The sequence below is a fragment of the Triturus cristatus genome, chromosome 4_2 (assembly GCF_964204655.1).
Source record: "Triturus cristatus chromosome 4_2, aTriCri1.1, whole genome shotgun sequence".
NCBI lineage: Eukaryota > Metazoa > Chordata > Amphibia > Caudata > Salamandridae > Triturus > Triturus cristatus.
The window spans coordinates 100,205,071-100,232,116 of NC_140586.1; the positions used below are offsets into that span (position 1 = coordinate 100,205,071).

At 46.7% G+C, this 27,046-nt stretch overlaps 1 long non-coding RNA gene across 1 annotated transcript in view; it reads left to right on the top strand.

Annotated features, from left to right (window-relative positions):
* The first annotated feature begins 808 nt into the window (after window positions 1–808).
* Window positions 809–27,046, top strand: part of LOC146833094 (uncharacterized) — a 137,561-nt gene continuing 111,323 nt past the window's right edge. Inside the window, exon 1 of the long non-coding RNA XR_014960198.1 lies at window positions 809–901. This is a non-coding gene — a long non-coding RNA (uncharacterized LOC146833094). The remainder of the gene's footprint in view (window positions 902–27,046) is intronic.

The following is a 27,046-nucleotide window of genomic DNA, read 5'->3' on the forward strand; positions in this document are numbered from 1 at the left end:
AGACTGTTTCTGCTTGTTGCATCCACTGCGTTGCTAGAGTAATCACTACAAGTACAAAAGGACCCCAGCAATGTGAAATCCAAATAAATGTTGTGGTCCACATAAATTGCAACAGCTAAAGCACCTGTTTTGTTCGCACAGGGGGAAAATAGTAGTAATCAGTGCCATCTTGGAATGGTTTTCTTACTCTGGCAATGACGACATATTCAATATTTTCCACAAACCGATAATTCACAATTTGACTTTAAGTAAACTTAACTACACTCTTTTTTTAATTTTGCCAGTAGTCTATGCACACAAGTGGCACGACACAGCACTTTTCTTTCCATTGACCGGCACGAAAATAAACTCAGAAACATCCCGCAATGAAAATTCCTAGAGGTAGCAAGCTTCAGAAAAATATTCTTTTTGCGAAAGAAATACCAGATAGCCTGTAGCTATTTAAATCGAAGCCAGCGTTTTGGTCTAGAAATGCACTCACGCGATTAAAAGCCAACTAAACATCTCCCTGATCAACTAAAAACGATCTGTTCGCAAAAATGCAAATTATATTACAGAAGTGTAGTGACCAGATTAAAAACATGTATCCTAGAGTTGATTAACCGATTTACTTCACAAATGTTTTAACGTACGTTTCTGTTTGAGTTTACCACCCAAATTACACACATTAAAAAAATGAATTAAGATTTGAATTTTGTTTCCATTGAAAAAAAGTACTTGCGGCTGGAACAGTTTGACCGGATGCCGTTCAGCGGTGTTAGGAAGAAGTCCTCGGATGTAAAGGTTTGTTTTGTTTAACGGGTCCCACCTGAGCTGCTGCTGCTACTACCGGTGGTACTGGGGCTTGATGGCGTCATCAGGTGGGCCGGGACAATTAATACACTGCTGCTCCCTCTGTAATGTAAGTATTTGTTGTGTGGCATTGTTTTTACGGTTTATTAAAGTAATGAACTGCAACGTGAAATGCATGTGTGTTTGTTGCTGAAAACCCTCGATCAAGAGGTTTGAACTCTTTGTTTTCTGTTCCACGGGAATATATTTGTTCTTAAAACATGTAAATACTTTGGGCCTGAAAGTAGGAGAGTGTATATTAAAGATCATACTGAAACGTTTAATCTAAAATATTTAATGATAAAAAATAAAGTATTACAAGATCAACTGGGAACAATGGGATTGAACGACAGAGCAGCAGCAGTGTAATAAACAAGCACCGATCGTATGCCCAAGGCTTCCAGAAACGGAGTATTTACAGATCTGTGCAGAAACCAGAACACGAGTTATCTACCCCTGATCGCGTTTAAATACATCATTAATGTATATTTTAAAATCTTTCACCTGTAGTTTTGGATAACGAAAGGGAAATGCTAAACATATCAGAATGCAAGACAAAACAGTACTGGAACTAACGCTACCGAGCACAGACCAACGTTAAAGATATATAGGCAGTCAGTTCATTTAAAAGTGCATTCTGGTACTTGTAGTTCTTATATTTTCATTATGTTCACGGTAACCACAAAACTATATCCCTTCAAGGCAAAGACAAAGCAGGTTCGGAGATGTCAGCATGGCCCTCCTTTTATGATCGGCATTAAGTGTGATGCAAAAGGTCAGATATGGCGGGAAAACGTCACACTGCAAACACAAGTCTGAGTACAGAAAACGGGCAGCTCTGAGGGGTGTTAGTTGTGTATGTGAGGATGTTTGGTGAACCATGTCACATGTGTGTCTGTCATGTGTTGGTTTGTGGACACCTGTCTGCCTGCGTGTGCGCATGCGTCACACAAACGCCACACCTAGGCAATGCTCTTGACCCATAAACTGGTTTCAAATGATGTGATCGTGGGCAAATAATTTAATTAATTGACCCGCCATTTTCTTCCTTATCACATATGAGAGCACCTTCAAATGTGTGAGTTCAGCATGTCTGCTGTACAAAAATCTCTTTTGTTTGAATTAATAGACTAAACTTGCCATATTGCTGGCATAGCTTGTTAAAATGCATTGTATGAGAAGCAGACCAAAAGGGTTGCTTGAGAGGCAGTGTGTATTGTTAGCAGTTTAAAACAATATGTTTCATACTAACCCACATTTCTTTAAGACCTTTGAAACAGAGAGGAGAGTGTGTGTGTTTATATCTGTCGGTATATATAAATTACAGGTGAATTATGACAGACACCTTACCATACCCGACTGAAAGCACTTTTACCCAACTATTTACTATAGAATACATTTTTAGGGGGGGTGTAACACCCCTCACAACCACCTGAAGCTATGCCCTGGAAGCTGCACCAGCAGCTCTATGTTGAGATCGTTCTGCGACAGTTGTGGGCAGGGCTATTTAGGCACCATTAATGCACGCTGACATCAATTCCAACACTAGCAGATGTGGCTCTGGAGCGAAAACCACTCTCTTTGAGACTCTTTCCAGCAACAATTTCTTCTGAACATTCTAAGAATGCAAGGTAACTATGTCACCTGCCAAATCTACGGGTTTTAATGATGTGGGAAATGTCTCAAATAAATGTCTGTCACTGACCCACATGTGGTTTCCAATTTCCTGGGATCGGAACACGTCCCCATGGCCATTCAAGACCGGGAAGCAAAGTTCTTTTTTGCAAGGCACTGCAAGACCCTGCGCGGTATTAATTGAGGTCTAAAGGTAGGTCTCTTAGCTGCTCCTGAGATTGCTCCTGCAACAGGTTGTTTGCACAATGTAAGTCCACCGGAAAATCAAAGAAAAAACGCAAGAAGTCCAAGTGAGACTTGGCCTCGTTCTATCATTCTTGGTCTCCTGTGAAGGTGCAAGGGTGTCATCGTGATTTCAGGTCACGGTCTCAAAGCTGTTCTCCTTTGAAGTTGATTCCACCCCTTGTTTCACGACAAACAGAATTTCCAGGTGTAGGGAAGTGCCTCTTTTTGACATGGTTACCCCCACTTTTGTCTGGTAAATGATGTGATTTCGACTGGAAGTGTTATGGGTTCCTGCTATCCAGGTCCCCAGGATCAGAGCTCTTTCCCAAAACTTTACAGTTCTTCCCCCAATTGGCAAAACCTTTAGCACCCCCTGTAAATTCCTACTAAATGGGACCCTGGTACGTAGGGCCTGGGGTACTAAAGAAGGTCCCTATGGGCTGCAGCATGAATTGTGTCACCCTAAGGCATCCCTCACCAAGCACAGGCACGAGTGCCATTGCAGGCTGCATGTCTTGGTGCAGACAAAAGTGAAAACACAGGATGTCACACATCCCTGAGTGCCATGTCTCCTATCCTTTCATGTGATACTTGTAATGCCCAGAATCTTTTCTGATATCTGTTTGTGTCTAAAGGCCAAATCAACCATTCTTTCGAATTAGGGTCTGATCTATTGCACTGTAAAATGTCATCTATTGTTGCCCCTTCTTGTGAAATCGAATTTCCCCCCTTATCTGTGATGGTGTTTGAAAACGAGGTGTGTTCAGGTCCTTGTTCTTGGCTAGTCCAAGACAGGATGTCTATTACACAGTGTCATTTAGCAATATAATCTGCTGTGGAATGAGGCATGCTCTAAATAGCGCTTCTGTTCCCTGGACTCGCCAGTCTCTAGAACCCCAGACTGATTTTAAGTCTATTGTGTCCTTCCATAGGTCAAAACCCTGTTCAGACTGTTGAGCAATAAAGGAAGAAGAGTAAATCGGTTTGGTGTTTGTCAGCATAATTTTCTGGGCCGATGTGGATGCCACTTTGTAATAAAATGATGTTGGGTCAGTAGTGTTAAACCCTGAAAAATATGAGAATTTCTGTGCAAATGTTTGTGAACTGCCTTTAGGTGGTGTAGGGCAATGCTCCCACTGGTGGTACTCAAAAGCATTTCTAGGTGAAATAGATTTGTGTAGGAAATGTTGACCATAATGTTGGTAGCAGTACAAAATGTTACAGTCTAAAGTACTTTCTAACATTTCAGTGTTTGGAAATGCGGCAGATTTCTCTAAATTGAACAACATGTTATTAACTGTTTCAGAATCCCAATCATCAGACCATGTACTGGAGGTAATAATATCACTTAATGACATTTTAAACCTATGAGAAGGTTTTAAAAGTTCAGTCGGACCGAATATATCAAAATCAACTTTGTCCAAAACTATACCAGCCGGTATAGAAACTGCTGTGATGTTCACTGATGAAAAGTCTCTTTGTTCACGATGGGATGATTGATGCGGTTTTAAAATCAAACCAACTTTTTCGGTTGTAGAGCTTTGTTGAAGATATCATCCATTAATAAGCGTGCTAAAAGTTATAACTAAGCCTAGCGATAAGAAAAAATAGAATCCCAGAGTTCTAACCAAGGCGATAGCAGGTAAGTCTTTTTGAGAAAGTGCAGAAAGTTCTTGACTTGTTGTTTGCGTGTTTGTTGGGCTGGCGTCGTTTCTGGTTCGCTTGGATCCAAGGAAGACGTATCAAAGTTCATGAAGTAGCCAGAAGCAGTTCGATCAATTGTAGGAATTGCATTAGGATTTGTTGAAATTGTAGTGTGCTCTTGTCGAGGCATGTTGATGTAAACATCCATATTTGGTCTTATTGCAACTCGTGTGTTGTTTTGAGTTTGATTTTGAAGTTGAACTTCTGGTTCAAGGGGAACAAGTTCCATAGCATTGTTGCATAGTCCTTCATTCCGTACAGGAGGCTCTTCGAACGTGATGAGTCTTTCTATTTGAACTTCTTGGATTGTAGCTAGAGGGAGGCTTCTGCTACTGTGGCATCCACAAGGTCTACTGTTCAGTATCGGCCACCTAGTGTGGTTTGAGTAAGTCAATTGAGACAAATCGTTTCTTCTTTCTCCCGGCAAGAGGCAGCAAAAGTGCAGTTCTTTTTCCTTGAACTGCTAAGACAGGTTCAGGCTTTCTGTATGATGTTCCAAATTCTTTTTTGTCCACTATTTTCTCCCTGACCAGTTCCCCGACTTCTGGGATCCAGAAAGGTCTTGCTGTAACTGCCTTGACTTCCCTAGTGGCGGTCTGTTTCTGGAACACCTTACTATGTTGTGTCCTGGATTCATTTAGATCCTGTAAAACAGCCAAACGATCATGGATATCAAATGGTTTTTCATCTGCCACTGTTCCTGCACAATCAAGATCAGGTACCCACATTCTCATCCCAAATAGGACCTCATATGGAGTGACACCACCTAGAGAACTTCTTGGCTGGTTATTGAGTGCTCACTGTACCCCATATAAGTGACTGACCCAACCACCGCCCTTGCCTAATACCCTAGCTGTTAAAGATTGTTTTAGGTCCCAGTTTTTCCTCTCCACAACCAAATTTCCCTTAGGATGGTACAGAGAGGAGTACCGCAATGCTACGCCCATACTTTCTGTTGGACTTGGCCCTTCTGGCAGGTTCACCCCTGAACTTTTTGCTTTTTATTGGTGACTTGGTGTGGTGATTTTTGGTTTCTGCGCACTTTCCCTGTGTCCCAGGGTAAAGTGCGTGCGCGCTCTGAGTGCATGTGGTGAGATAGGCCTGCCCTCCCATAGGAATGCATGGGGAATGTATGTGTCCCTAGTAGTTCCTGATGCGTGGGGTGTGCAGGCCCGAGTTTGGTATGTGCGGACTCGTGTGATTGAATGCTGCGCGTTGATGTGTGCGGCGTGCATGTACCTAGTATGGAAGTGCCACTTCTAGAAGTGGGCACTTCGGTGTGCAGTGTAAAATGTGTGCCTTGTTGCATGATTGGCTGGTTGAGGTCATGTGACGGGCTAGGGATTCCCCAGAGTCAGGAGGAGTCACCCGGTGGTGAATGGAGAGATCAGCAGCTAGATGGGTGGGAGGAGTACACCTGGGTCCTGAATAGGGCAGGGTTTTCCCCACACAATGCTGGCTCCGCCCCCTGTGGTGCGACTGACGACCCTAGCCCTGCCAGTGAATAGAGTGAGGGGCTGAGCACATCAAGGGTGCTCCCCAACCAGCTGCGACTGGTTTTCCCCCTCACCCTGAACCCAGAACAAAGGGATTTGGTGTATAAAAGAGGGGCTGTGACCCCATGAAAATGTTCTGCTTTGGATCCTGACAGGGGGGGGCTTGCTGCTGGTGGGGCCCAGGAGGGACCGCCATGGGGGCTACCTCCCTGCTGGAGGGCCCTGTGTGCTGGCCCCTGGGCCCTGCTTTGCCCCCCTGGACGCCTTCAGGACCTTTTGGACCTTTTTGCTGGTCCTTTGTCTCTGCTCAGGCTTGGTGCAGCCTGCTAGCGCCCTGGGAGCGCTACATCGCTTTATTTTGCCTCATAGGAGCTCTGGAGCTCCGAAGCGAGGCGCTGCCGTCTGTTTGGAGGGAATCCCCATCGTAGGGATTCCCCCCGTGATGCTGCCGAGAGCGGGTGCCCACCCCGCATTCTGATTGTGCCTAGCGGGAGCCCACCCCGCTTATATTGTGCCTTTGGTGCGGGTGCCCAGCCCGCTTATGTCTTCAATTTACGGGTGCCACCCCGCTTCTGTGGTTTAAATTTGCGGGTGCCCACCCCGTATGTTCCGACATCGTGCAATCACCGCCGCGGCCGCTTAGGCAGGAAGTCAGGCAGAGATTGCCTGGGACATGGGCGGGGCCTCCCTGGAGTCCGGAAGCCCCGCCCGCCGAAGAAAGGACAGCCCGGAAGACGGTGAAGCATGGCAGGGCTCCCATGAGTGGAGAGAGCCCCGCGCATGTTCCTGAAGCCCCGGGTCCCAGGAGGGGGCCCGGGCGAAGCAAAGGAAGCCAAGACCGGAGGAAAGGAAACCGCCCCCAGAGCCGGTGAGTGAGGGCTCAAGGGGGCGGGGGAGATCCGGTCGGGGCCTCAGAAGAAGCCGGTGAGTGGGGCTGCCCCCGGTCGCCTCATACTGGCTGCACGCGGGATGGGGACAGAGTGTTTTGGTCCCAGGAGGAGCCCGGTGAACGGGGCTCCTCCGTCACCCTCGGTGCCAGTGTCCATTCTTGGTCATGAACGGACCCGCCGTTGCGGGCCGCTCCAACACGGGGGCATGTTGTTCAAAGCGCCAGGGCGCTCCAGTGCGGGGCACAGGTGGTTCCCGAGCCTGCGAGGCTCCAACGTGGGGGACATACTTGTTTTAGAGCCCCAGATGGCTCCAACGCTGGGGCATAATAATTTCAGGAGCCAGTGTGCTCCAGGGGGACATGTCGTTTTAGAGCCTAGGTGGCTCCAACGTTTGGACAGTATTTCAAGAGTCTAGAGGTCTCCAAGGATTGGCGCAGGTTGTTCAGTGTGTTCTGAAGGGCTAATGAGAGCCCCCCTACACCTATTTGCCTCCCCCAGTTGCGCAGCACTTAGTGCCAGCTGCAGCGTGTAGGCCCTGTGCTTGTCCCCAGCTGCCCAGCAAGTAGTGGGCAGCTGCTACGTTTAGGTTCTGGCGCAACCTGGACTATAATATGCTTTTGGGTGCTAGGAAATGTACGGTGTAGTATGTTTTGCGCACCCTGTGTTCATGCTTTTGGTGCTAGGAAATGTACTGTATATAGCATGTTTTGCGCACCCTGTGTCTTGTACCTCTAAATGTGGTTAGTTCTGCCTAGGAGGTTGTTTTACCTGTTTAGGTGGATGTTAGGGAGATTGTATTTCCCTGTGCAATGTGCGCCCCTAGTATAGTTATACTTAGGTGGTTAGGTCTAATGCTAGACTGATGAGAAATTGCATAATGTGTTTATGCCCCTGTGATGGATGCAGGATAGGTTTTATACCTGATGCTAGTGTGATGACGCTGAGGTCATTATTGCGCCAGTAGATACTGGTTGTTTTCTACAGTGCTAATTTGTGTTGTGTTCTACATGTACACTTGGTAATTTGTGTTATGTTCTAAGAGTGCTAATTCCTGACAGTGGTCCATGTGGCCCTGTCCCCTGTACATATAATCCCTTGTAAATTCTGCCTGTGCCTGTTGGCACATTGTAGAGTGTGTGTTCTTATCTAATGTGTTGTGGTATAATACAGAGGTTATTTTTATATAATACCTTGTGTGGAGTTTCCTTTGTGGTGGGCCTTGGGTGTTGTTGCTGGGTGCGCGCGCAAACGCTTTACACATCGCCTCAGAGATAAGCCTGACTGCTCGTGCCAAGCTACCAAGGGGGTGAGCAGGGGTTATCTTTGGCGTGTAACTCCCCAGCCCTGACTAGAGTGGTGGTTTCTGCCTGGCTTTGGCGCAAGCCTCAGCCAACCAGAAATCCCATTTCTAACACTTTCCATGGCCTCTTTGTAAGCCCGAGAGCTAAACGCCGGGCCACGGTCAGAATATAACGTGCCAACTGCGTATGCCCCTCGAAAGACTCGCAAATCTTTGATAACAGTTCGAGCGTCAGCCGAGCGCTGAGGCCAAACCCATAAGAATCTTGAGCATGAATCCACTGCAACCATTATATACTTGTAAGCCCCATCAGATTGTAAGGGGCAGCAGTGGTCCAGATACACACATGTGAGAGGTTTGTCAGATATTAGTTACGGTGTCTGCAATGGTGGAGCCTTTCATCTATTGGCAGATGTCACATATCAAGACATAGTCTTTAGTTTGTTTTGTTGGACCTTGCCACCAATAGCGCTGTTTCAGCAATGAAATATTTGCTGTAACACCTGTATGTGCAGAGCCCAAACCCTCATGTGTAGCAATATTTAAACCTTGCCTACGATCCATATTTGGTATTAATCTATCCCCCACTCCAGGAATCTGAGCATATGGAATGTTGTTTGCATCTAACTTGTAGGAGTGCTTGAGTGGAAATGTCTTAGGTACTGCCGAGCTGCCTTTGCGCGAAGCAATGACAGCCACCATATTCTCACCGTCTTTTCTCATTTTTAAACGAGTGATTGCAGTTGCGGAAACCGTGTGTACAGCCCCCTTCGCGGGTTCATCAGCCAAAGAATTCCCTTCAACGGGAACGCCATCACGTTGATGACTGTGCGTGTATCACGTGAGCCTGTGGTGGTTCATTTTTCAACTTAACTACCTGTTCCCATAGCATTTTATGCTTAATTGTGCCACCTTTTGCATCTTTAAACCCGTTTAGTTCCCAATGATGTAAATATTCATTGTATGACTGCACACAGTAAAAGGAATCACACACAATTAGTGTGGAGAATTTGTGATCCTTATTTACAAGTGCCAGTATCAGTGCTTTTAACTCTGCCAACTGTGCCGTGCAGTCTCCTAAAGATTGCGTTTTGGTGCAACTTGGATGTAATTTTCCATTCCCCATGCAACCTTTAGCAATAGCACATGCTGCGCTGTATTGTTGCTTAACTCCCTGTGGCCGGTGGAGCAGATCCGTCAGTGTAAAAAATATATTCATACTGATCTAGAGGCAAAATTTTATTTGGTAGAGGATATTCTTGTCCGTATTGCAGAAATGCGTGTGTTTTTAGGCTTGGATCGAATCTCTATTCAACGTCCGTTGCAGTAAGAGAATTTGCCCATTGTATCCATCTCGGATGTAAGGCTTTTGTTTTCGGAATGCTAGCCTTTGTAACAGCCTCTAAGGCTGGTACTGGGGTGACGACGATTATGCGTTTTCCCTGAGCCAGTGCTCTTTCTCTTGCTACATCGGTCTGAACTGCTATCAGGATGTTGTTCTGTCAAAGTGAAATGCATTTCTGCGCTTGTGTACAGGTGTGATTTGTAAGCGATTGGTACGGTTTCGCCTTCATTGAAGGTTAAGTAAGTATACCCGCATTGACCCGATAATATTCGGATCACTAGGTTGAGTATGTTTAGGCGTGTTTGTAATCCATCATGTCTTCTTGTAGTGAACATAGGATGTTTGTGTGTTCCTGTGTCCATTGTCTAACTGAAAAGTCAGGTTTTATTAAGTCATGGAAAGGCTTTACTCTTTCTGCGTAATCCAAAATGTATGTTTTCCCGAAATTACGAATCCCAGTGTTGACTGCAAATTTTCAGTGATTTTGGTGGTTGAAGCAGCCCACACTTTTCTAAAAAGTTAGCTGCCAGGCTTTTCCCTTCACTTGAAACCTCATATCCTAAAAACAGGACATTGAGGTGGGCTATTTTCGATTTCTTAAAATTTAATTTGTAGCCCTCAGAGGCGAATCCCGTAATTATGGTATTCACCCTGGTCAAGTGCCATGGGCAAGCAGATTGTTAGCATTCTGTGTTTTCCAAACAGGGTAGTATTTGGGAATACTGCCTCGAGCTGAGTTATTTTCTGAGCTACCCAGAATGGCAATTGTTCACGTTTCGTGGTCATTTTACACCATTAACTCGTGTAATGTTTGTGTTTCCACCGTAATGTAATCATTCAAGTCCACTGTCACCAGAAATTCCATCAGGTTCTGGTGAGCTATTGTTACTTCTGCCGCACTGTCTTGCATTGTCAGAGCCCAGAGATTTTAGTTGCTGTACCCTGAGTTCCACTTGTTGCAACTGTTGCTGGTTGGACTGTGAAAGTCCTCATGACGATTTGCGTCAAGTTTCTGTAGATTTTAATTAAATCCTTGTGTTGTATGAGTAAGTTTCCTTGTGGCATTGTTTCAATGTCAGGATGTGGTGTGTAGGCCACCAGTATCGGCCATGTTGCCCCATCTCCTCAGAGCGGGCCTAATCTTACTTTGTTTCTTACGTGGGGTAGGGCGCCTTTAAACCAATATAAGTGTTCCTGGTGCGTAAGTGGAACCTCTATGACCTTGAATGGACCATATTACACTGGTGAATCTCCTTCTATATAGTAGGGAAATGTCAGTGTTCTCACATCTGCTTGTGGGAATGTCACCCATGAATAGAATACCTCTGTTTTGTTTGATTTTTGAGCCTCAATCACGAAAGCTACTAAGGCACCCCTAGGTGTTAAACCATTTTCTAATAGTTTTAGGGTGATTGTATGCCTAAATTTTGGTGCAATTTATATTGCGTTTAAATCTTCTTCTCCTGCTGAGAGGTGCAGATCCACTACTGGGTAATTTTCACCCTCAGTCGTTTTTGTAAAGGAGATGTTTGTTCAAGGGAACTAAGATAAGGTTTTATGCACAATTTAGGAACACTGTGTCCTTTAAGCTTGATTAACCAGCAGCCAATAAATAGGATATTTCGCCTACTGAGCTGTAGCGGAGTTTTTTGCCCACTCACTCCAGACGTCTCTGGCATTTTGTGAGTAGGGGTCTCTGAGAATTCGCACAACTGAACTACTCAGATTCTACTATTAAAAAAGCACCCAACCAACGTTGGCGGCACCATGTCGTGTAGTTCCTATATTACCCATACAGGACCTGCGCGTTCAGATAACATAAACTGTGGGTTTGGTGGCGGACTGACTCTGAGCACCCCCTTCAAAAATGTTAGCCTGTTTGAATTAGCTAGCTCACAGTGCCACTAGTGTCTCCTCTCATCGGGGAGAGAATAGTTCTGGGAACCTTATAACATGACAACCCTGATCCCTCAGGATAGTGTAAACAATGTACTACTTTTTGCTCAGTCACTCGTGCTCACTTATTCGGTCTCCGAGAGTTACACAGAAGAAACAGTCGGGCGTGTTACAATAAGTATTTATTGCACAGTTGTTCTTCTAGTGTAAAATAGATGTGTTGCAACAACCGTTAGACAGTAGCAGGTATATATAATCAGCAGAACAGTCAATATAAATGGATAGTACAGTTCTACCATTTTGCAATAATCATGAATGCATACATGGATATAAAATGCATGATAAAAGAAAGCGCATACTCCTACGATGACTATCTAGATGTACCTGAGTGTACCTAGCATGTGAGTAGGTGTGAAGCCAAGAATCCCTTTAGTCAAACCCCATTACCTAGAGTGTGAGAATGTAGGAGCCCGTCCTGGTCTCGAGTTGGACACTCCGCAAGGGATGTTTAGACCACTGTCAGATGGAGCATCTGCATACAGAAGCTTCAGGATCTCTAGTCAGTGTGTTGGCCTGGAAGTCTCGGTTCCCACTACCGACCCTTGCAAGATGTGCTGTATTTATACAAAAAGTTTCTAGGCTTTCTTTGTCCCTTGTCTCATGTATTAGCCATTGTTGGATTTGAGGATGACTTATGGGATGAACCTTGTATGTAGATATGGTGGGGTAGGTAGAGTAGCCCCTGCCTGGTTTCCAAGAATTCTTATGAATATTCATTCATACTGTGTGAGTCTAGTGATGAAGTTATAGGACTCTATTGTTTAGGAAAAAACCCTCCTCCTGCACCCAGGACTAGAACTAGGTAAAAGTTCAATCCTAAAGGCTCGTTACTGTGTAGTGTAAGGGAGATAATGTAGGTGATGGTGTATGATATCACCCAGGCCTATATTAGGGTACATATATGAAAAATAACACTAGGCGCAGGATTACGAAACCTTGGTGTATAGGGGCTAAGCCTTCCTACCACCTTAGTGCCCACAAGCCCAAGACTGACGATCTATAGTGTCTCACTCGCTCTCCTATTCACAAATAGAGGTATCAATAATTAGACACCAAAGAACACAACACTCTCGGATCTCTCAGGAATTGCGGTAACAAGACACACCTTTTCGCTTACACTCTCGTACTTGTTTACAATAAGATCAGACTGGGACACGAAGATAGTTTAAAATATTTATTTTAACTAACGTGCTCTAAAATGCAGTATACGCGCCACAACAAGCATAAAGGTGCATAACACCAATATCATTAGCATTGCAGTAAGGCCATATATCATGAAGGGAGAAGTCATTATACAAAGACTTTGGAGAAAGGACTACAGTGCCTATGCTTTCTCCCCTTGGTGAGAAAAAGGATTATTATATAATAGAAGATCTCTGGGCTTTGTCAGCAGACCCCATACCTATGGCCACAGATCGTATTTCTACATCACAGGTGCGTGTTGTTCTTCTTCCTGGAAAGGTCCCTCTCCAAGTGTGTTTTACCTAAGCATGCACCCCCATAATATCAAAGTATGAGTTTCCAGCAAAAACAGCTGCATTTGTATATTTTGTCTAGGTGCTAGGGCTTGATCAGAACAGAATAACAAGTGTCAGTGTTTATCGACCTTGCTGACAATGTTCAGACTAAATTCCATGAACAGGCAGAGAATGAGCACAGCAGAGAGTTCTTATGTGAAAGGTATAAACAGAGTCATGCAAAAATAAACACATGTAGTGATGTGCGCAAAAGCAGCATCATGACTACCGGGCTCATGCTAACTTAAAGGTGTCGACAATGTTCCTAGCGAGCACGTGACAGTCTTGGACACTGGTAAAATAAGTTCCCCAGCTACATGATGGCTTCACTGAAAATTGGGATATTTGGTATCAAACATCTCGTATTGGTAAACCCACACTGATGCCAATGTCGGATTCATTAATGCATGCACTCAGAGGGCACCTTAGAGGTGCCTCGTGAAAATGTATCAGCCTCTGGTGTCCTTGCTGACTTGTTTCTGCCAGCCTGCCACCTGAGACACTGTTCTGACCTCCGAGGGTGATAGCCTTTTGCTCTCAGGAGACCTAGCAATGAAGGCTGTATGGGAAGAGAGAGTAACACCTCTTCCCCAGGATGACCTGCTGATTATCCTCGTTGGACCGGCAAACTTCAAAGAAGCTGCCGCCTTTGGAATGCAAATCTTACTCCCCTCAAAGGAGAAGAAGCAACCCCCCCCTGTCCAGAGCCTGCTTGGTACCCATATCAGCAGGAAAATTAGCTAATCAGGTAGGTGTGCCACCCCCAGGTTAGTACCACCCCTAATGAGGGCTACTGTGACGTGGAGTCAACTTTTCAAAAGTAGCCATGTTTAGGAATTCTGAGACAGGGTTATGCCCACTCCTAATGGAAGTGGTCATAAGGGGGAGTACTGACCCCAAACGTCAGTAGCCCATTGGCTACTACCCTATGCTCCCCTAACACCCCAAAATTCTGTATTTAGGGGAGTGCCTCACTCCAGAGAAGCAGATCCTGATGACCTAAGAAGAAGTACACGAAGAGCCGCAAAAGCAGAAGACTGAAGAGAGCACCTGACTTGGCTCCATCCCAGATGTCCTGTCTGGCGTTCTCTGTCCACCCTACACAAAAGATGGCTCGTCCTGCAGCTCCAAAACCTGGGAGGACTGCCTGCATTCAATAAAGATCAAGAACTCCAGTGAACAGCTGACCTGTTCTGAAGAACTCCAAAGGAGAAGACTCTGAGGCCTGTGGAACCATCAAAACCTAACACTAAGACAACCACTGCACCCGTCATCTCCGGCCTGAATTGAAGTGGGCCAATGGTGCCCACAAGGTTCCCCAGCCCTCCAAAGATCAAGTCCATTGTGGTTTCACCCTTTGTGGTCTCCCTGACGTGTCCTGCAGCCTCTGCACGCAGACCCCCTCAACCACGACTGCTCCCGGTAAGAGAAACCCAACGCCTAAAGACACCTCTGCAGCAGTCACCCCTGGGCCGTGGAGAAGAGGATCCCAGGTGTCCTTAAGTTCCAGAATATCACAAGCCCGCAAACCACCCCCACCCCCACCTCCCCACCTTGTTGGTTCAACGCGACTGTCTTCCTAGCCAGAGCTTGCAGCCTCTTTTTACAGAGACAGCTCCCCATTGAAACCTATTGCGCTCTCAAAGCTTATTTGCACCCTGCATCCGGCCTCCCTCATGCCGCTGGTGGTGTACTGCTGGAGCTGCCTGTAGGAAAGTGGGTTTCTGTTGCAGTAACCCCCCCCACACTTTTTGCCTGGCTACTGATGCACCTTTTGTTGGTGTGCCCTGGGTCCCTGCCATTCAGGTTCCCAGGGCCTGTGTTCTTTCTCCAAAATAAACCCAATTGGCATCTTTGGCCACATGTCAGCCCCTGGTGAATGGTACCACAGGTACCCAGGGCACTGTGACCAGAGAAGGCCTCTAAGGGCTGCAGCACTTGTTGTGCCACCCTTAGAGGTCCTGTACCCTGACACTCACACCCTGCCTTTGCAGGCTGCGTGTCTTAGTGCAGAATAAAGTGAAGAGTTGACATGGCACACATCCCTGTGTGCCATACTCACAAACCACTGCCCTGGCATACACCAGTCGCCTTTCTAGCTGGGTGCCGTATGCCAGTGGTGAGGGTACAGGTGCATGAGCCCATTACCCCTACAGTGTCTATGTCCATTCTTAGACATTGTAAGTGCAGTGCTGCCATTAAGACTATATGGTGCTGGGAGTTTGTCATTACAAACTCCACAGCACCATAATGGCTACACTGAAGACTGGGAAGTTTGGTATCAAACTTCTCAGCACATTAAACCCACACTGATGCCAGTGTGGGATTTAATGTAAAATGCACAACAGAGGGCATCTTAGAGATGCCCCCTGAAATTCGACCAACTACTAGTGACCTGGCTCAGTGACTGCTTAGGCTGACACCAGCAGACACGTTTCTGGACCCCTGGGCCAAGAGCTTGCTGCTTGCTGCTCTCAGGGGCCTGAAGCAATGCACATCCTGGGACGAGGTGCCAAGCCTTCTCCCCCAGCATAGGCAGGGTTCACGAAGGGGAAGCTTCATAGGCATGCTGCCTTTGTGAGCGTCTCCAGACCATTTGCTGCTTTCAGCAACTGGTCTCCACTGGTTCTACCCCCCACTTTGGGCGGGAGAACCGGCGGGAAAAACAAGTGAGGAAAAGAGTCCTGAGTCCCCGCCATCTTGAGGATGGGGGACTCAGCCAACCAGGGACAAGCCACTGGAGAGTGGCAGAATATGGGGTGTACCCACCCCAGGGAAGGGACCCATTGGTCCCTGCCCTTTACCTACCTGTAACACCCCTAAATTTAGTATTTAGGGGGCACCCTGAACCTTCCTTCCTCAGATCCAGCAACCACAAGAAAAAGAAGAGAAGAAGAAGGACGAAAAGCTGTGCAAAGCTAACAAGAGGACGACGCTCACTGACTTGGCCCCAGCCCTGCAGGCCTGTCTCCCCTCGAACATGCTCCTGCAAAACCCCGGCGTGTCCAGCGGACCGGCAACCTCAAAAACCCCGGAGGACCTGCCTGCCTTCACTTTCCAAGCTGTTTCTCCCGTGAACACCGGACGTGTTTGAACTGCAGCTTCTGGTGCCAGCTAGGAACCACAAATCCTGCACACTCTGCACTAGCCAAATCCGGCCCGAGCTCGAGTGGACAAGTACCACGAGGAGGTCCCCCCGGCGATCCTGACGCAATATCCGGTGACCCCTGACCTACCTCAAGCCTCCTGACGACGCCTGCAGCCTCAATCCAGAGGACCCCCCCTACCGAGAACAGAGCGGGTAAGAAAATCCGATGTCCCAAGGCACACCTGCACCCTACGCCCCACGGCCTTGTGTGCCCAACCAAGCAGTGCCTAACCATCCCTCAACATCCCAACTTACCCCTCGAAGTGGTGGTCACTCCTGGAAGATCCTCGTCCCCGAGCCTGCAGTGTTTCTTTGTCCCAGAGAAACTCCATTGAAGTCAACAGGGAACCCGACCTCAAACAGCACCCAGCACCCGGCCGCCCGAGTGCCGATGATGCTGCCCCTTTGGTGCTAACTTGGTCCCCAACTTGCCCTGAGCTTAACTCTAGGAGCTTTGCTCCTACAACCCCGTGGCCTGCTTGCCAGCAGCCACCAACCGGAGTCCCCCTATCCTCCATGGGATAACATTGGGCCTCAACACTCTGCACTCGGCCGCCCTAGTGCCACTGGGGGTGCATCACTAACCCTGGGAGACCCCTGAGTCTAACCCCAGGACCCTAACTTCAAAGACCGATTACCTACCTGGAAACCGATAACCTCTTTTCCTCATAGAATAACATTGACACTTTTTCTCCGAAAAAGTTTCCAAGTGTCGACTTTTGAAAACTGAGAATATTCCTTAAAAATCAACCGATCAACCAAAACACATTTTCTCAACTGTTTTCAGGAGATGTCCCAGTGCTGAATCTAGGTATCCAGCACTGAGTAAGAAAAGTATTTTTAAAGTGACTTACCTGCTTTCCTCCCATAGGATAACATTGGTTACTCTATGTGAAAAAGTTTTTGTGTCAACTTTTGAAATACAATAATATTCTTTAAAAATCGTACCTCTAACTAAAACGAATTTACTCAACTGTTTTCTGGAAATGTCCCAGTGCTGAATCTAGGATCCAGCACTGTGTTAGCAAAAGTAATCTGAAAAGTAATTTATTGCATTTTACTTAAAAAGCCCATTCATTCAAATGTACTATGCCTGCTAAGTGTTGCAAACTGCTTACTTAAACTGTAACCAACATCAGTACAAGTTATACTGCAATTTTGAACTGTGTTCATACAAGTAATTTACCACTGCAAAGTATTTATATGCTTACCTGTACCAGGCTTGCTTGGTTCTAGAAATAAAACAACAGTTTATTTTTATATACAAAAACTATTGGCTTAGAGTTCAGTTCTTGAGTGAGTAAATTCATTTGCTGACTGAGTGTGTAAATCAAATGCTTAACACTGTCCTCTGATACTGCCTTACTCCTCAACCAAGCTACCACTTTGGAGAGTAGGGTTCTATCTAACTTTTAGCTCTGCCAAACCTTTGGAGACCCTTGGACTCTATACACACTGTACCTCACTTTGGTGCAGTATATATAGAGCCAGTTTCTTACACTACCTTGGACCTTGTCCACTACTCACCTTAACTTCAGAAGATTGGTCCTGTAAGTTGATATACTGTACCTGTTTGCAGAACTTGTTCTTCCTTCCTTAGGATTACATTGCAGAACTCAGAAATTGCACTGTGTCCACTTTTTAAAGTGAAAAGAATTTACCTTTGAAAGCATCCTTACTTGAATGAGTTTTCTCTGATGCCTAAAAATATATATAAAGATACTTGCTATTTCTAGATTGGTGTGGATCTCCTTCTGGAGTTGTGAAGTCATTTATCAGACATTGTGTGTATCTGCAAATGTCTTGGACTCCTCTGTGTTAAGTCTAAGACTTGTGACCACACTACCCTCTAATAGAGCACTTTGGGATTGCATAGCAAGCCTTGTCCACTCACAAGGGAACCCCTGGAAACCTTACACGGCATATCAACTTATTGCTATATCACATAAAGAGCCAGCTTCCTACACCGGGGCTGTCGGAATGGCAGAGCAAATAGAGGACTTCTGCAAAGCCAATGTGCTGCTTTGTGACATATTACATCCTCCCTCTGGTGCACCAGCGTTCCCCAAGGAGATCGGAGGCCTCCCAATTGGGCTTCTACTGGCAGGTCTGCCCTTTACACCAGTTGGACCTTCTGGATCCTCTCAGGGCTTCGGATGACTTCGGTACGACACTTTGCTCGTGCCACTCCATCGATGCTGATGTAGGCGCCATCAACTCTGGACAATGACATCCAACCCATAGTGCTTTCCTGACGCTAAGACTGTGCTGCCCCAAACTCAACTTAGGCTGCGTGCTCCTTTATGAGCAGCAACCTTTCTACCACTCTTCTGACTTCGATCCAGTGCCTTTAACCTATGGCAGGGTTCATTTCCTTCATGAGTTATTCAGTACAGACTCTAATGATGGGGGCTATGATGCTGGGGGTAAGATTCCACAGCCTTACCAAGAGGACAACTGAAAGATACCAGTGGTCTGGATACCTCCCCAGACAGTGGAATATCCCGAACCCCCGGGCCTGCCACAGAGGATAGAGCCTATTTTACTATCAATATGCAAAGGGTGTTAGAAGTTCTTGATCTTCAACTTCTTACTTAGGAAGTTAAAACAAATGTTCTGACACCCCTGCTTCAGCAGACCCAGCTTTCTCACTCCGCATCCCACCCCACCCTTTTGAACCTAGTGGTGCAGGCATCGGCCGGCACAGTAAACCCAAACTCATTTCCTGCTACTCCTCCCGACAGAAAATTGAAGAGGATAGAGACATTTGGTAAGTGCGCTTTCTCCTCTACTTATTTGAACCTTTGCTTAGTGAATGCCAGCTGCCACTTGGGCAGTGAAGTGAAATTGGTTTAACGGCCTGACCTTTCTGCTTCGGAGCCAGTGGGAACTAGGTTTGAGTCTCTGCGTTGGTGTCAATATCCTGTGATTGTGGGCAAATCACTTTATCTAACTGTGCCTACAATGCAGCGCCTTGGGACCCTCACAGCTGATTTGTTATGCTTTACAGATCCTGGATTTATTTATTTTTCTTGGGATGCCACTCTCACGCCTTGTGGGACTCCATGTCCCAAGTGTTGCCCATAGTTCTGCAAGAAGCCCGGGCCATACTTTCCCAGGTTATGCAAAATGGTTGTGATTCAGCCAAGTTCACCATCCGCTGCAGACTAGATACCTGAGGGCTATTGGCATCTGTGTGGCCATTCGTAGGCATGCCGGTATGTGGTCTACTGGCTTTTTGGGTAACTTTCAGGCCAGCCTTATGGACATGTCATTTGATGGCTTTTGGGGACAAAGCAAACTCAGCCCTGGAGTGCAACAAAGATAGCAGGGAAACAGTGTGCTCCTTCGGACTTTCTGCTCCTCTACGCCAGTCAAACCAGCAGTTTCTCCCACTCCTTGGCTATGGTAGGGGGTTCTCATACCACTAACATCCTCAGTAGGTGCAACAATCACCTCAGCCTTTTCACTGCCATGGTATCCAAAGGAGACAGCAACATGGACAGCATGGAGCCCGGTCCTCTGTCCCCCTAGCTGCCCCCACCCCCAAGCCTCTTTAGTGTGCCATTACATCACACCCTGGCACTGCCTGTGCAGTTCCCTGTCCTCAGCCTAGACTGACCCCCTTCAGGCCCAACCCTTCCTTCCTGGCCCATCAGCCCGGGCCTCCTCAGTGCAGAGATTGTTAAATACCTCACGCTTCTCAGCTCGTGGTTATGAAATGTGACCTTTGTCCCTATTGTGAAACCGCCGCCTGCGCAATTCTTGAGAGAAATAAATAGTTTCTGGAGAGGTTGCAACATTCTACTCCTTGTCTTCAAGAGTCCGGGTCTTCTAGGTGCATTCTATGGCGAGGAGGAGCAGCACCCCTTGACTCCAAGGGTCTGTGTCTTCAAGGTGCCATCTGTTACAAGGAGGATGGACACTCCTTGTTTTGGGGAGTCTGGGTCTTCTAGGTGCCCCCCCTTGACTTGTGGGTATGGGCCTTCTTGGCCCATTTGTGGTGCTGAGGAGTGGTAGATGGAAGAGCAGGGTTCTCTGAGCCAGTCTGGAGGTGTGGTTTATGTTGCTCTAGCCCCTCCGCCCTTTACCATGGATGGTACCCACGTTTCTCTCTCATGAAGGGCTGCACAGTGGGGAGAGTTATATTACCTGAACTGAAACTTCAACTGATTCCCAGAAAGATCTGGCACATCAAGAGTGGCTAAATGTACATCTTTTCCTCGGATCTCAAGCAGCTCGTCCACACGGGGCATAGGGTATTATTGAATTTGGACGTGCTGTTGAGTTGGCAGAAGTCGATGCGGAACCTAATGGACTTGTTACCTTTTTGTTTTTTCTGTGCTTGTTCCATAGTTCGTCTAATCTCCTCCCATATGTTGGTACTCTTTGCCTTTAGGCTGGCCACATATTCAAGTAACCATAGACCTTTATCTTCCTCCACTTTCTAACACTCAGCTGCCATGTCCAACAATATTCTTGGCTGATGGCCAGAAACTAGCTTGTAGGGACTGTAGCCAGTGGAGGACTGGGAGTGCCTACGGTAAGTTTAGGCGGCGAACTCCACTCCGCTTGCAAAGTTTGTGGAGTTTTCCACATTCCGCATAGCACACAGAGTTCCAAAAATTTCCGCTCCTATGCTGAGTGGATTTTTTTTCCCACTCGTGTTCGCCAACGTCAAATTGGCGAGCAGGAGCGAGGATAATCCACATCACGGCGTGATTTCTCAACATGGGCGGTCGCAGATGTTCACGTTGAGAAAGTTGCAGCTAGAGTATAAAATCTACTCAAGCGGCAGAAAAGAAGCAGCACCCTCCTGCGCTGCACATGATGCCGTTTGCACTTATTTTACTGTGCGGGACAAACACCCTGCTCTGAAAAATAGTGCAAACGGTGTGACAAATGCATCCCGCCGCTTGCGGAACTCCGCGTAGCGCGGCAGAGTTTTTTGGTATGCGAAACTCTGCGAACTCCGCCAAGGCCTGGCCTACAGATGGTGAACAGTCTGTGTAGCAACTTTCTATCTCAATCCCTCTGTGTCTGAGAACAATTTCTTTAGAATGGTCTTGATAGTGCAGTTATACCACTCGACTAGGCCATCCGTTTGGGGTGGTAAACAGAAGTCCAGATTTGTTTAATCACCAGTATCTTACATACATGAGACATTCACTTCAACATGAATGGGGTCCCTTGATCGGTGAAGAGCTGCTTTGGAAATCTCATCCTGGCAAGGAAGTCTGTGCCACTGAGGCAGTGTACATCCTGGATAGTGGTATTGCCTCAGAATATCTTGTGGCGTATTCCACAAGGACTAATATGTATTGATAGCTGCATGCCGAGGCTACCAGGGACCCAAGAAGGCCATCCCAAGCCTCGTAAAGGGGATGCCGATAATGGGTAGTGGTCTTAAGGGTGCTTTGGATGCGTGTGTGGGTTAACCACCTCACACCTGTCTCAGAAAGCACAAAACCAACAGATATCAGAAAACACTGTGGCCAATATAATCTTCTTAACAAATATTCCTCCATTTTTCCCTCTCGTAATGTCTACCTCCAACCTGACAATGGCCCAAATGGAGAACCTGGTTCCTAAAGGGAAGGGGGACGGCCAGTTGAGAGACCAACCCGTCCTCTGTGTTTATCCTTCTGTATAACAGACCCTTCACACCAAAGATATATGGTCCAACCTGTCATTTTTCTTTTGCCACTACATAGCCCCATGCCTGTACTAGGACGGTGTCCTCCCTCTGGACAGCTCCAAAGCTACACTGCTCTCCCCACTGTTCAGCTGTAGGTGAAGAAACAGAAGGAGGATTAGGGTCTTCTGCTAGCACACAGAACTTATTATTGGAACGTTTTTTATTCCTAGAGATTTTCCCCCTGGTCTTACCCCTAACAAGAGTTTCTGCCTGACAAGGTGCTTCCTCCAACCAATACTTCTCAGCGCCATCTCCTGAGGCTTAGTATACAAGTAGGGGGAACTCCAGATAATCAGTTCCTTTGATCAATTCCTTGACCAGGTGGGGGATTACACCAACCCTCAATCCTTCGACATACCCTTTCCAACTTACGCAATACATCTTACTATCTCCGTGAGCACAGGTGATTGAGATTTTCTCTCCTGCTCTGCAGCTGCTGGGGTTCCACCCATTTGTGGCTAACCACATAACAATGGCACGTAGAGTCTATAAATGCCAATACAGGTTTGCCATTTTGCTCCAGTAGCTTCCAATACCTCTTCAGGCTGCCATCTACACACAAAACACGTCCATTTGAATATCCCACATCCATAAGTTTGGAGGTCTGAGGCTTTTGGGGACAGTTACCTGTGATGTGACCCACATTCCACACACTTTAAGCATTGAGGTCCATGCCCTGGTTCGTTCCTGAGGTTGCGGGGCAGGTTCTTGTTTTCAGTGGACTATTTGGGCATGGTCTTCGGGAGGCTTCTCCAGTTCTGTGGCAAGGAGGGCTGTGCTCTGGGGTTGCTGACCCTGAAATCAGGGGGTATGTGGTAAGCACAGGTCATATTAATTGTGACTGGGACAGCGATGTTAGGATACTGGCTAAACCACGCTCTGGTGGGTCTGTATAAGGCCTCCAAAACTGCTCCATTTCCAAAACTTCTTCCAATGAGGTGGTTGTGGGCTTCAACCATTGGTTCCCCAATCCTTTATCCTATAGAACAGGGCCTAGGGATTGTCGTGGGTGTTCCACTTCTCCTTCCTGAATTTTACTCTGTAGAATCCAGTAGTTTAATCCAGCGGTTCCAATATTATCCGGGTTTCTTCCCCTACTTTGTTCGTCTGTTAAACCGAACTAGGGACATCTGGGTGGACTTTAACGCTGCCTATGACATCAGTCAATCTCAAGATAGCGGTATCCTGGGCCTGTTATCTGCGATTACCGTGGCCTGGGTTTTCAGGGCTGTCTGGATGTTTTCTCTTTCTTGCTGCACAGCTTGTGTTTGTTGCTCGACTATGAGCTGCAGATGTCTTTCCTTCAGCCAGCTGCTTAATTAAATCTTCCATGATTACTGATTGAGTCATAGCCACCGTTCAAATAAGGAATTGACCTAATATCCTACTTCTGACACTGCTATAGCAGGATGTCAGATATGACTCAGAATCGGTGTGGTTGTTTTAGTAGTGTGCCGAACCACAAGAAAGATCTTCCACGTGGCCGTTTTGCATCCTGCAGGGGAAACATTTGGGATATCTTCCACCTCCGCCTTCCTGCACACACCTCCCGACTCATCGTTCTTCCTAAAAGTGGGCACAGCCTTCTCAGGGGGCTTGTCCTGCTCGACCACTAGAACACTGCTCAGGGTTGCACTCTAGCTGACAGCCATTAAGAGTGTACCGCTCACTTCCCCGTCCCTTGACCACAGGTGGGTTGTGAGTTTTTATGATTCTGCGTACACATTTAACAGAGTGCATGATTAATGCTGTGAGACATGAAAACTCGCTGAATAGAAGTAAAAAATACCGAGTTATACCAGTGTATTCTGACAGAGCACAGACACCTCCAGTGCAGCTTCCTGCAGCTCATCGTAGAGTGTGCCTCGCGGTGTGGTTTCAGAGTGCTTTAATATGCGTGACTGATGCATTTTAGTATGGTGATGCGGACCCTGTGCTGGGGTGCCACCCCTGCTGGGCAAGTATTCAGCACTGATCAAAACACTCACTCGGCGTGTGCAAAGGAGTCACACATGCACAGCTATTACTACTTCAGGACTGACCCTGAGCGGTCAGCTCTTGTTTATTTAACACCTCCGACGCGACCAGCCAAGGTGGTGCATGCTGACATCAAGGCATATCATATTGCCTGGGTAGCTCAATACATCCCATCCAACATCAGATGGCAGGAACCACAATCACAGTCTCTCATTGGAGGTCAGGTTGGGTCTCAGTCCTTATAAGTAGCTTCTCCCACCCAGTGAAGCCATTGACACTCTTGATGTTGTGTGGGTCACATTCCCTCTCTGAGCCCCTTTGTTGGGGGACCCTCCCCAACCTCCAGAGTCCTCCATTGCCGTTGCACCTTCTGATGTATGGTTGTCAGTCCCTGGTATGTGCTTGTCCTCTTCTTCCTCTCTCTCACGTGCAACACTTGGTCCATATCATGACATGTTTCATGTGAGGACCTCATGCCCTTGCTTGGCAGTTATTTTAGTACCATTTACTTTTGTCACTGTCCACGCCCCTCTAGAGCGCGGTGCAGAACTTCCCTCCCAGGTGGCAGTCCTTCACCAGGATTTGGTCCCCCACCTCTACATGCTTTTCCACAGCCTTCCTTGCCCTACTGGGTCTTTTGTGGTTTTCCGGAGCCTTTCTTGCATGCCCAATGCTTCCAACGTGGCCAGACCCCAGCCTGGGCTGGCTGAGATGCTGTCCTTTACATGCCTTTGTAACATCAGGAATATCGAGATGCATTGGGTCTGCAGTGAGGGGTGTTGAAGTTATACACTTAGAAATTGGTGCAAACTCTATTCCATGTCCATGTTTTGGTCTATTGCAATGCAGGAGGGCTTTATTCAAGGTCCTCATAAACCTTTCCACAGTGCCATCTATGCCGAGCTAGAATGGGAAAAAGTCTTTCACCATTTCTACTGCAAAGTCATTAAGCAGAGGATTAGAAGATTAGCACAGTAGCATCCACACAGAGCTGTACAATGAAAACATCTGTTTATTACTCCAGGTACAGTGTTACAGCTTTGGATTGGTACAATACCATCCAAGCCAACCTGAAATGAAGAAAAGCAATCCCTGACACTTGTTTCACTATCATTGACTACCATTACCAAAGACTGCTATGTGGTGAAGCCCTGGAGTACCACAGAGTCAAAATAAAACACTAGATTGGGAAAGCCAGCACAGTGCAAGCACACTGAGTGGTAGCACACTGGAACATCAACCCGAATGAGACCTCTTCTTCAGAAGAGCTTCTTGGATGGTCCAGTGCTAAAGTGCTGATGAGACAGCTGACGTAATATTCAGCATCTGCTTCCAGGGACCCATTACAGATAAGCCCACGTCCAAGAACCAATGTTAAGCGTTTGTATGACTGGTAGACCTAAATCAAACAAAGACCAGACTCAGGAACTGGGCTGAACATCCTGGGTCCACATAAATGCATATTGTGGAGTCCATAGTAGCACCTGTGGGCTGTGCAAGTGAAAGCTCAATAAAATTCTTGAGGCCAAAGCAACCTCCAGGTTGGTCCACAAGCAGACATTGACTCTCTGATGGTGGATGTTGATCTTTTAAGGGATGACAAGAGGAAACTTCCAGAGTGCATGAAGGACAATAAAATTGAGCAGAGTGGACTTCCGCCTATCAATGAAACGCTACAAACACAAATATCGGATCTAATCGAACTTATGAGATTTTTAGAATGTAGGGCAGAAGATTCAGAAGGATTGGACAGGTAAAGCAACATGGTTGTATTGGGCCTACCTGAAAGCATCAGCAATGTGACTGGAGTACTGGCTCTGTCAAGCATTGCACTGCAAGCCAATTACGTTTCTAGAGAGTCAAGAGACCCCACAGGTTCCCTGTTGAATTGCTGCTACCAGGGGGCCTACTGGGGCCAAAGGTTACCCAAATATTGAATTTTAGAGACACGGACATGATCCCAAGAAAGGCCAGGAAAGCAATACACTACACAGTGGAAAATAGCTTATAATTTTCCCAGATTATACTGCAGCGGAGCAACAACAGACAGCCTCTTTCCTAACGGTCAAATACAGACTGCATGACATGGGTTAGCGGTATATGCTAAATAAGCTTCTTCATAGATCCAATAGAAGCCTGGAGAGAAATGCACAATGGTGACCAGGGGCCTCCTTTCATTATGGGGCCTCAACAGTTTAAGAGCAGATGACGCCGGAAACACAGACCCAATCAGCTGCAAGCAAAAGTACATAAAGAAAAGAGCACTGCAATACCTGCTGTCACTGGCAGCTGAAAGTTCCCACTGGCACTAAAACAGACAGCACTGATGGACACTTGATCTCGGTGTAATCAACAGTAAGAGATACAGACATGCCAGATGTAACACCCAGAAATGCTGATGATTTACTTTGATAATCTTAGTATGTCACTCGGAATAGCGATAACTAATGTCCTGTGCTCTGAAGTGATGAGACCAGCCTACAGTGGATGTAATGTATACTTGAAATGACTCACAGAGCAGCCGGCGAGGGGATCTTCCCCATTTGTACTACGCCAACATCCCTAACTATATTGGGCTCTCAGAACATTCGATGGAGGCTGAGAGATCATTTTGAAATATGTTATTTGTTGTTGGTTTGGACCATTATCTAACCAACCTGGGGATCGTTATTTGGGAACGTTCTAAAGTAGGTTTTAGAAATTAGATTTCTGATTGAGGAGAGTGAAAACCCTTCTCAAGCAACAACCACAATCTTTGTCAGGTTGAAACACAAAAGCCATCCAACTAACGTGTGTAGGAAAGTAGGATCTGCTTTTATGTATGATTACCCCCACTTTGTGCCTAGTGTTATACTGTTTCTGACTAGTCTGACTGGGATCCTGCTAATCAGGACCACAGTCTCTGTGCTTTCTCCCCTAAATTGGATATGGCGAGTACTCGGGCACACCCCAGATTGGCCACTGGTGCCCCCCCTATAAGTCCCTAGTATATGGTGCCAAGGTACTCAGGGTATAGGTACACCAGGGGTCTCTTATGGGCTGAAGCAAATATCATGCCACCCAAGGGAGACCACTCAAATTGTGACTACAGGCCTTCCATTGCAGCCTGTGTAAGCTGGTGCTAGCACACTTACGCCAGATATGTTTCCTTATATCTGAGGTCACTGCACTTAAAATCTATAAGTCACCCCTAAGGCAGGCCTTTTAGTCCTGAAGGCAGGGTGCTCAGTTCTAAGTGTGAGGGTGTCCCTACATGAGTGGGACACCCTTACAACCATCGGAGTCCATTCTTCCGGGTTGTAAGTGCATCAGCCATTACGATAT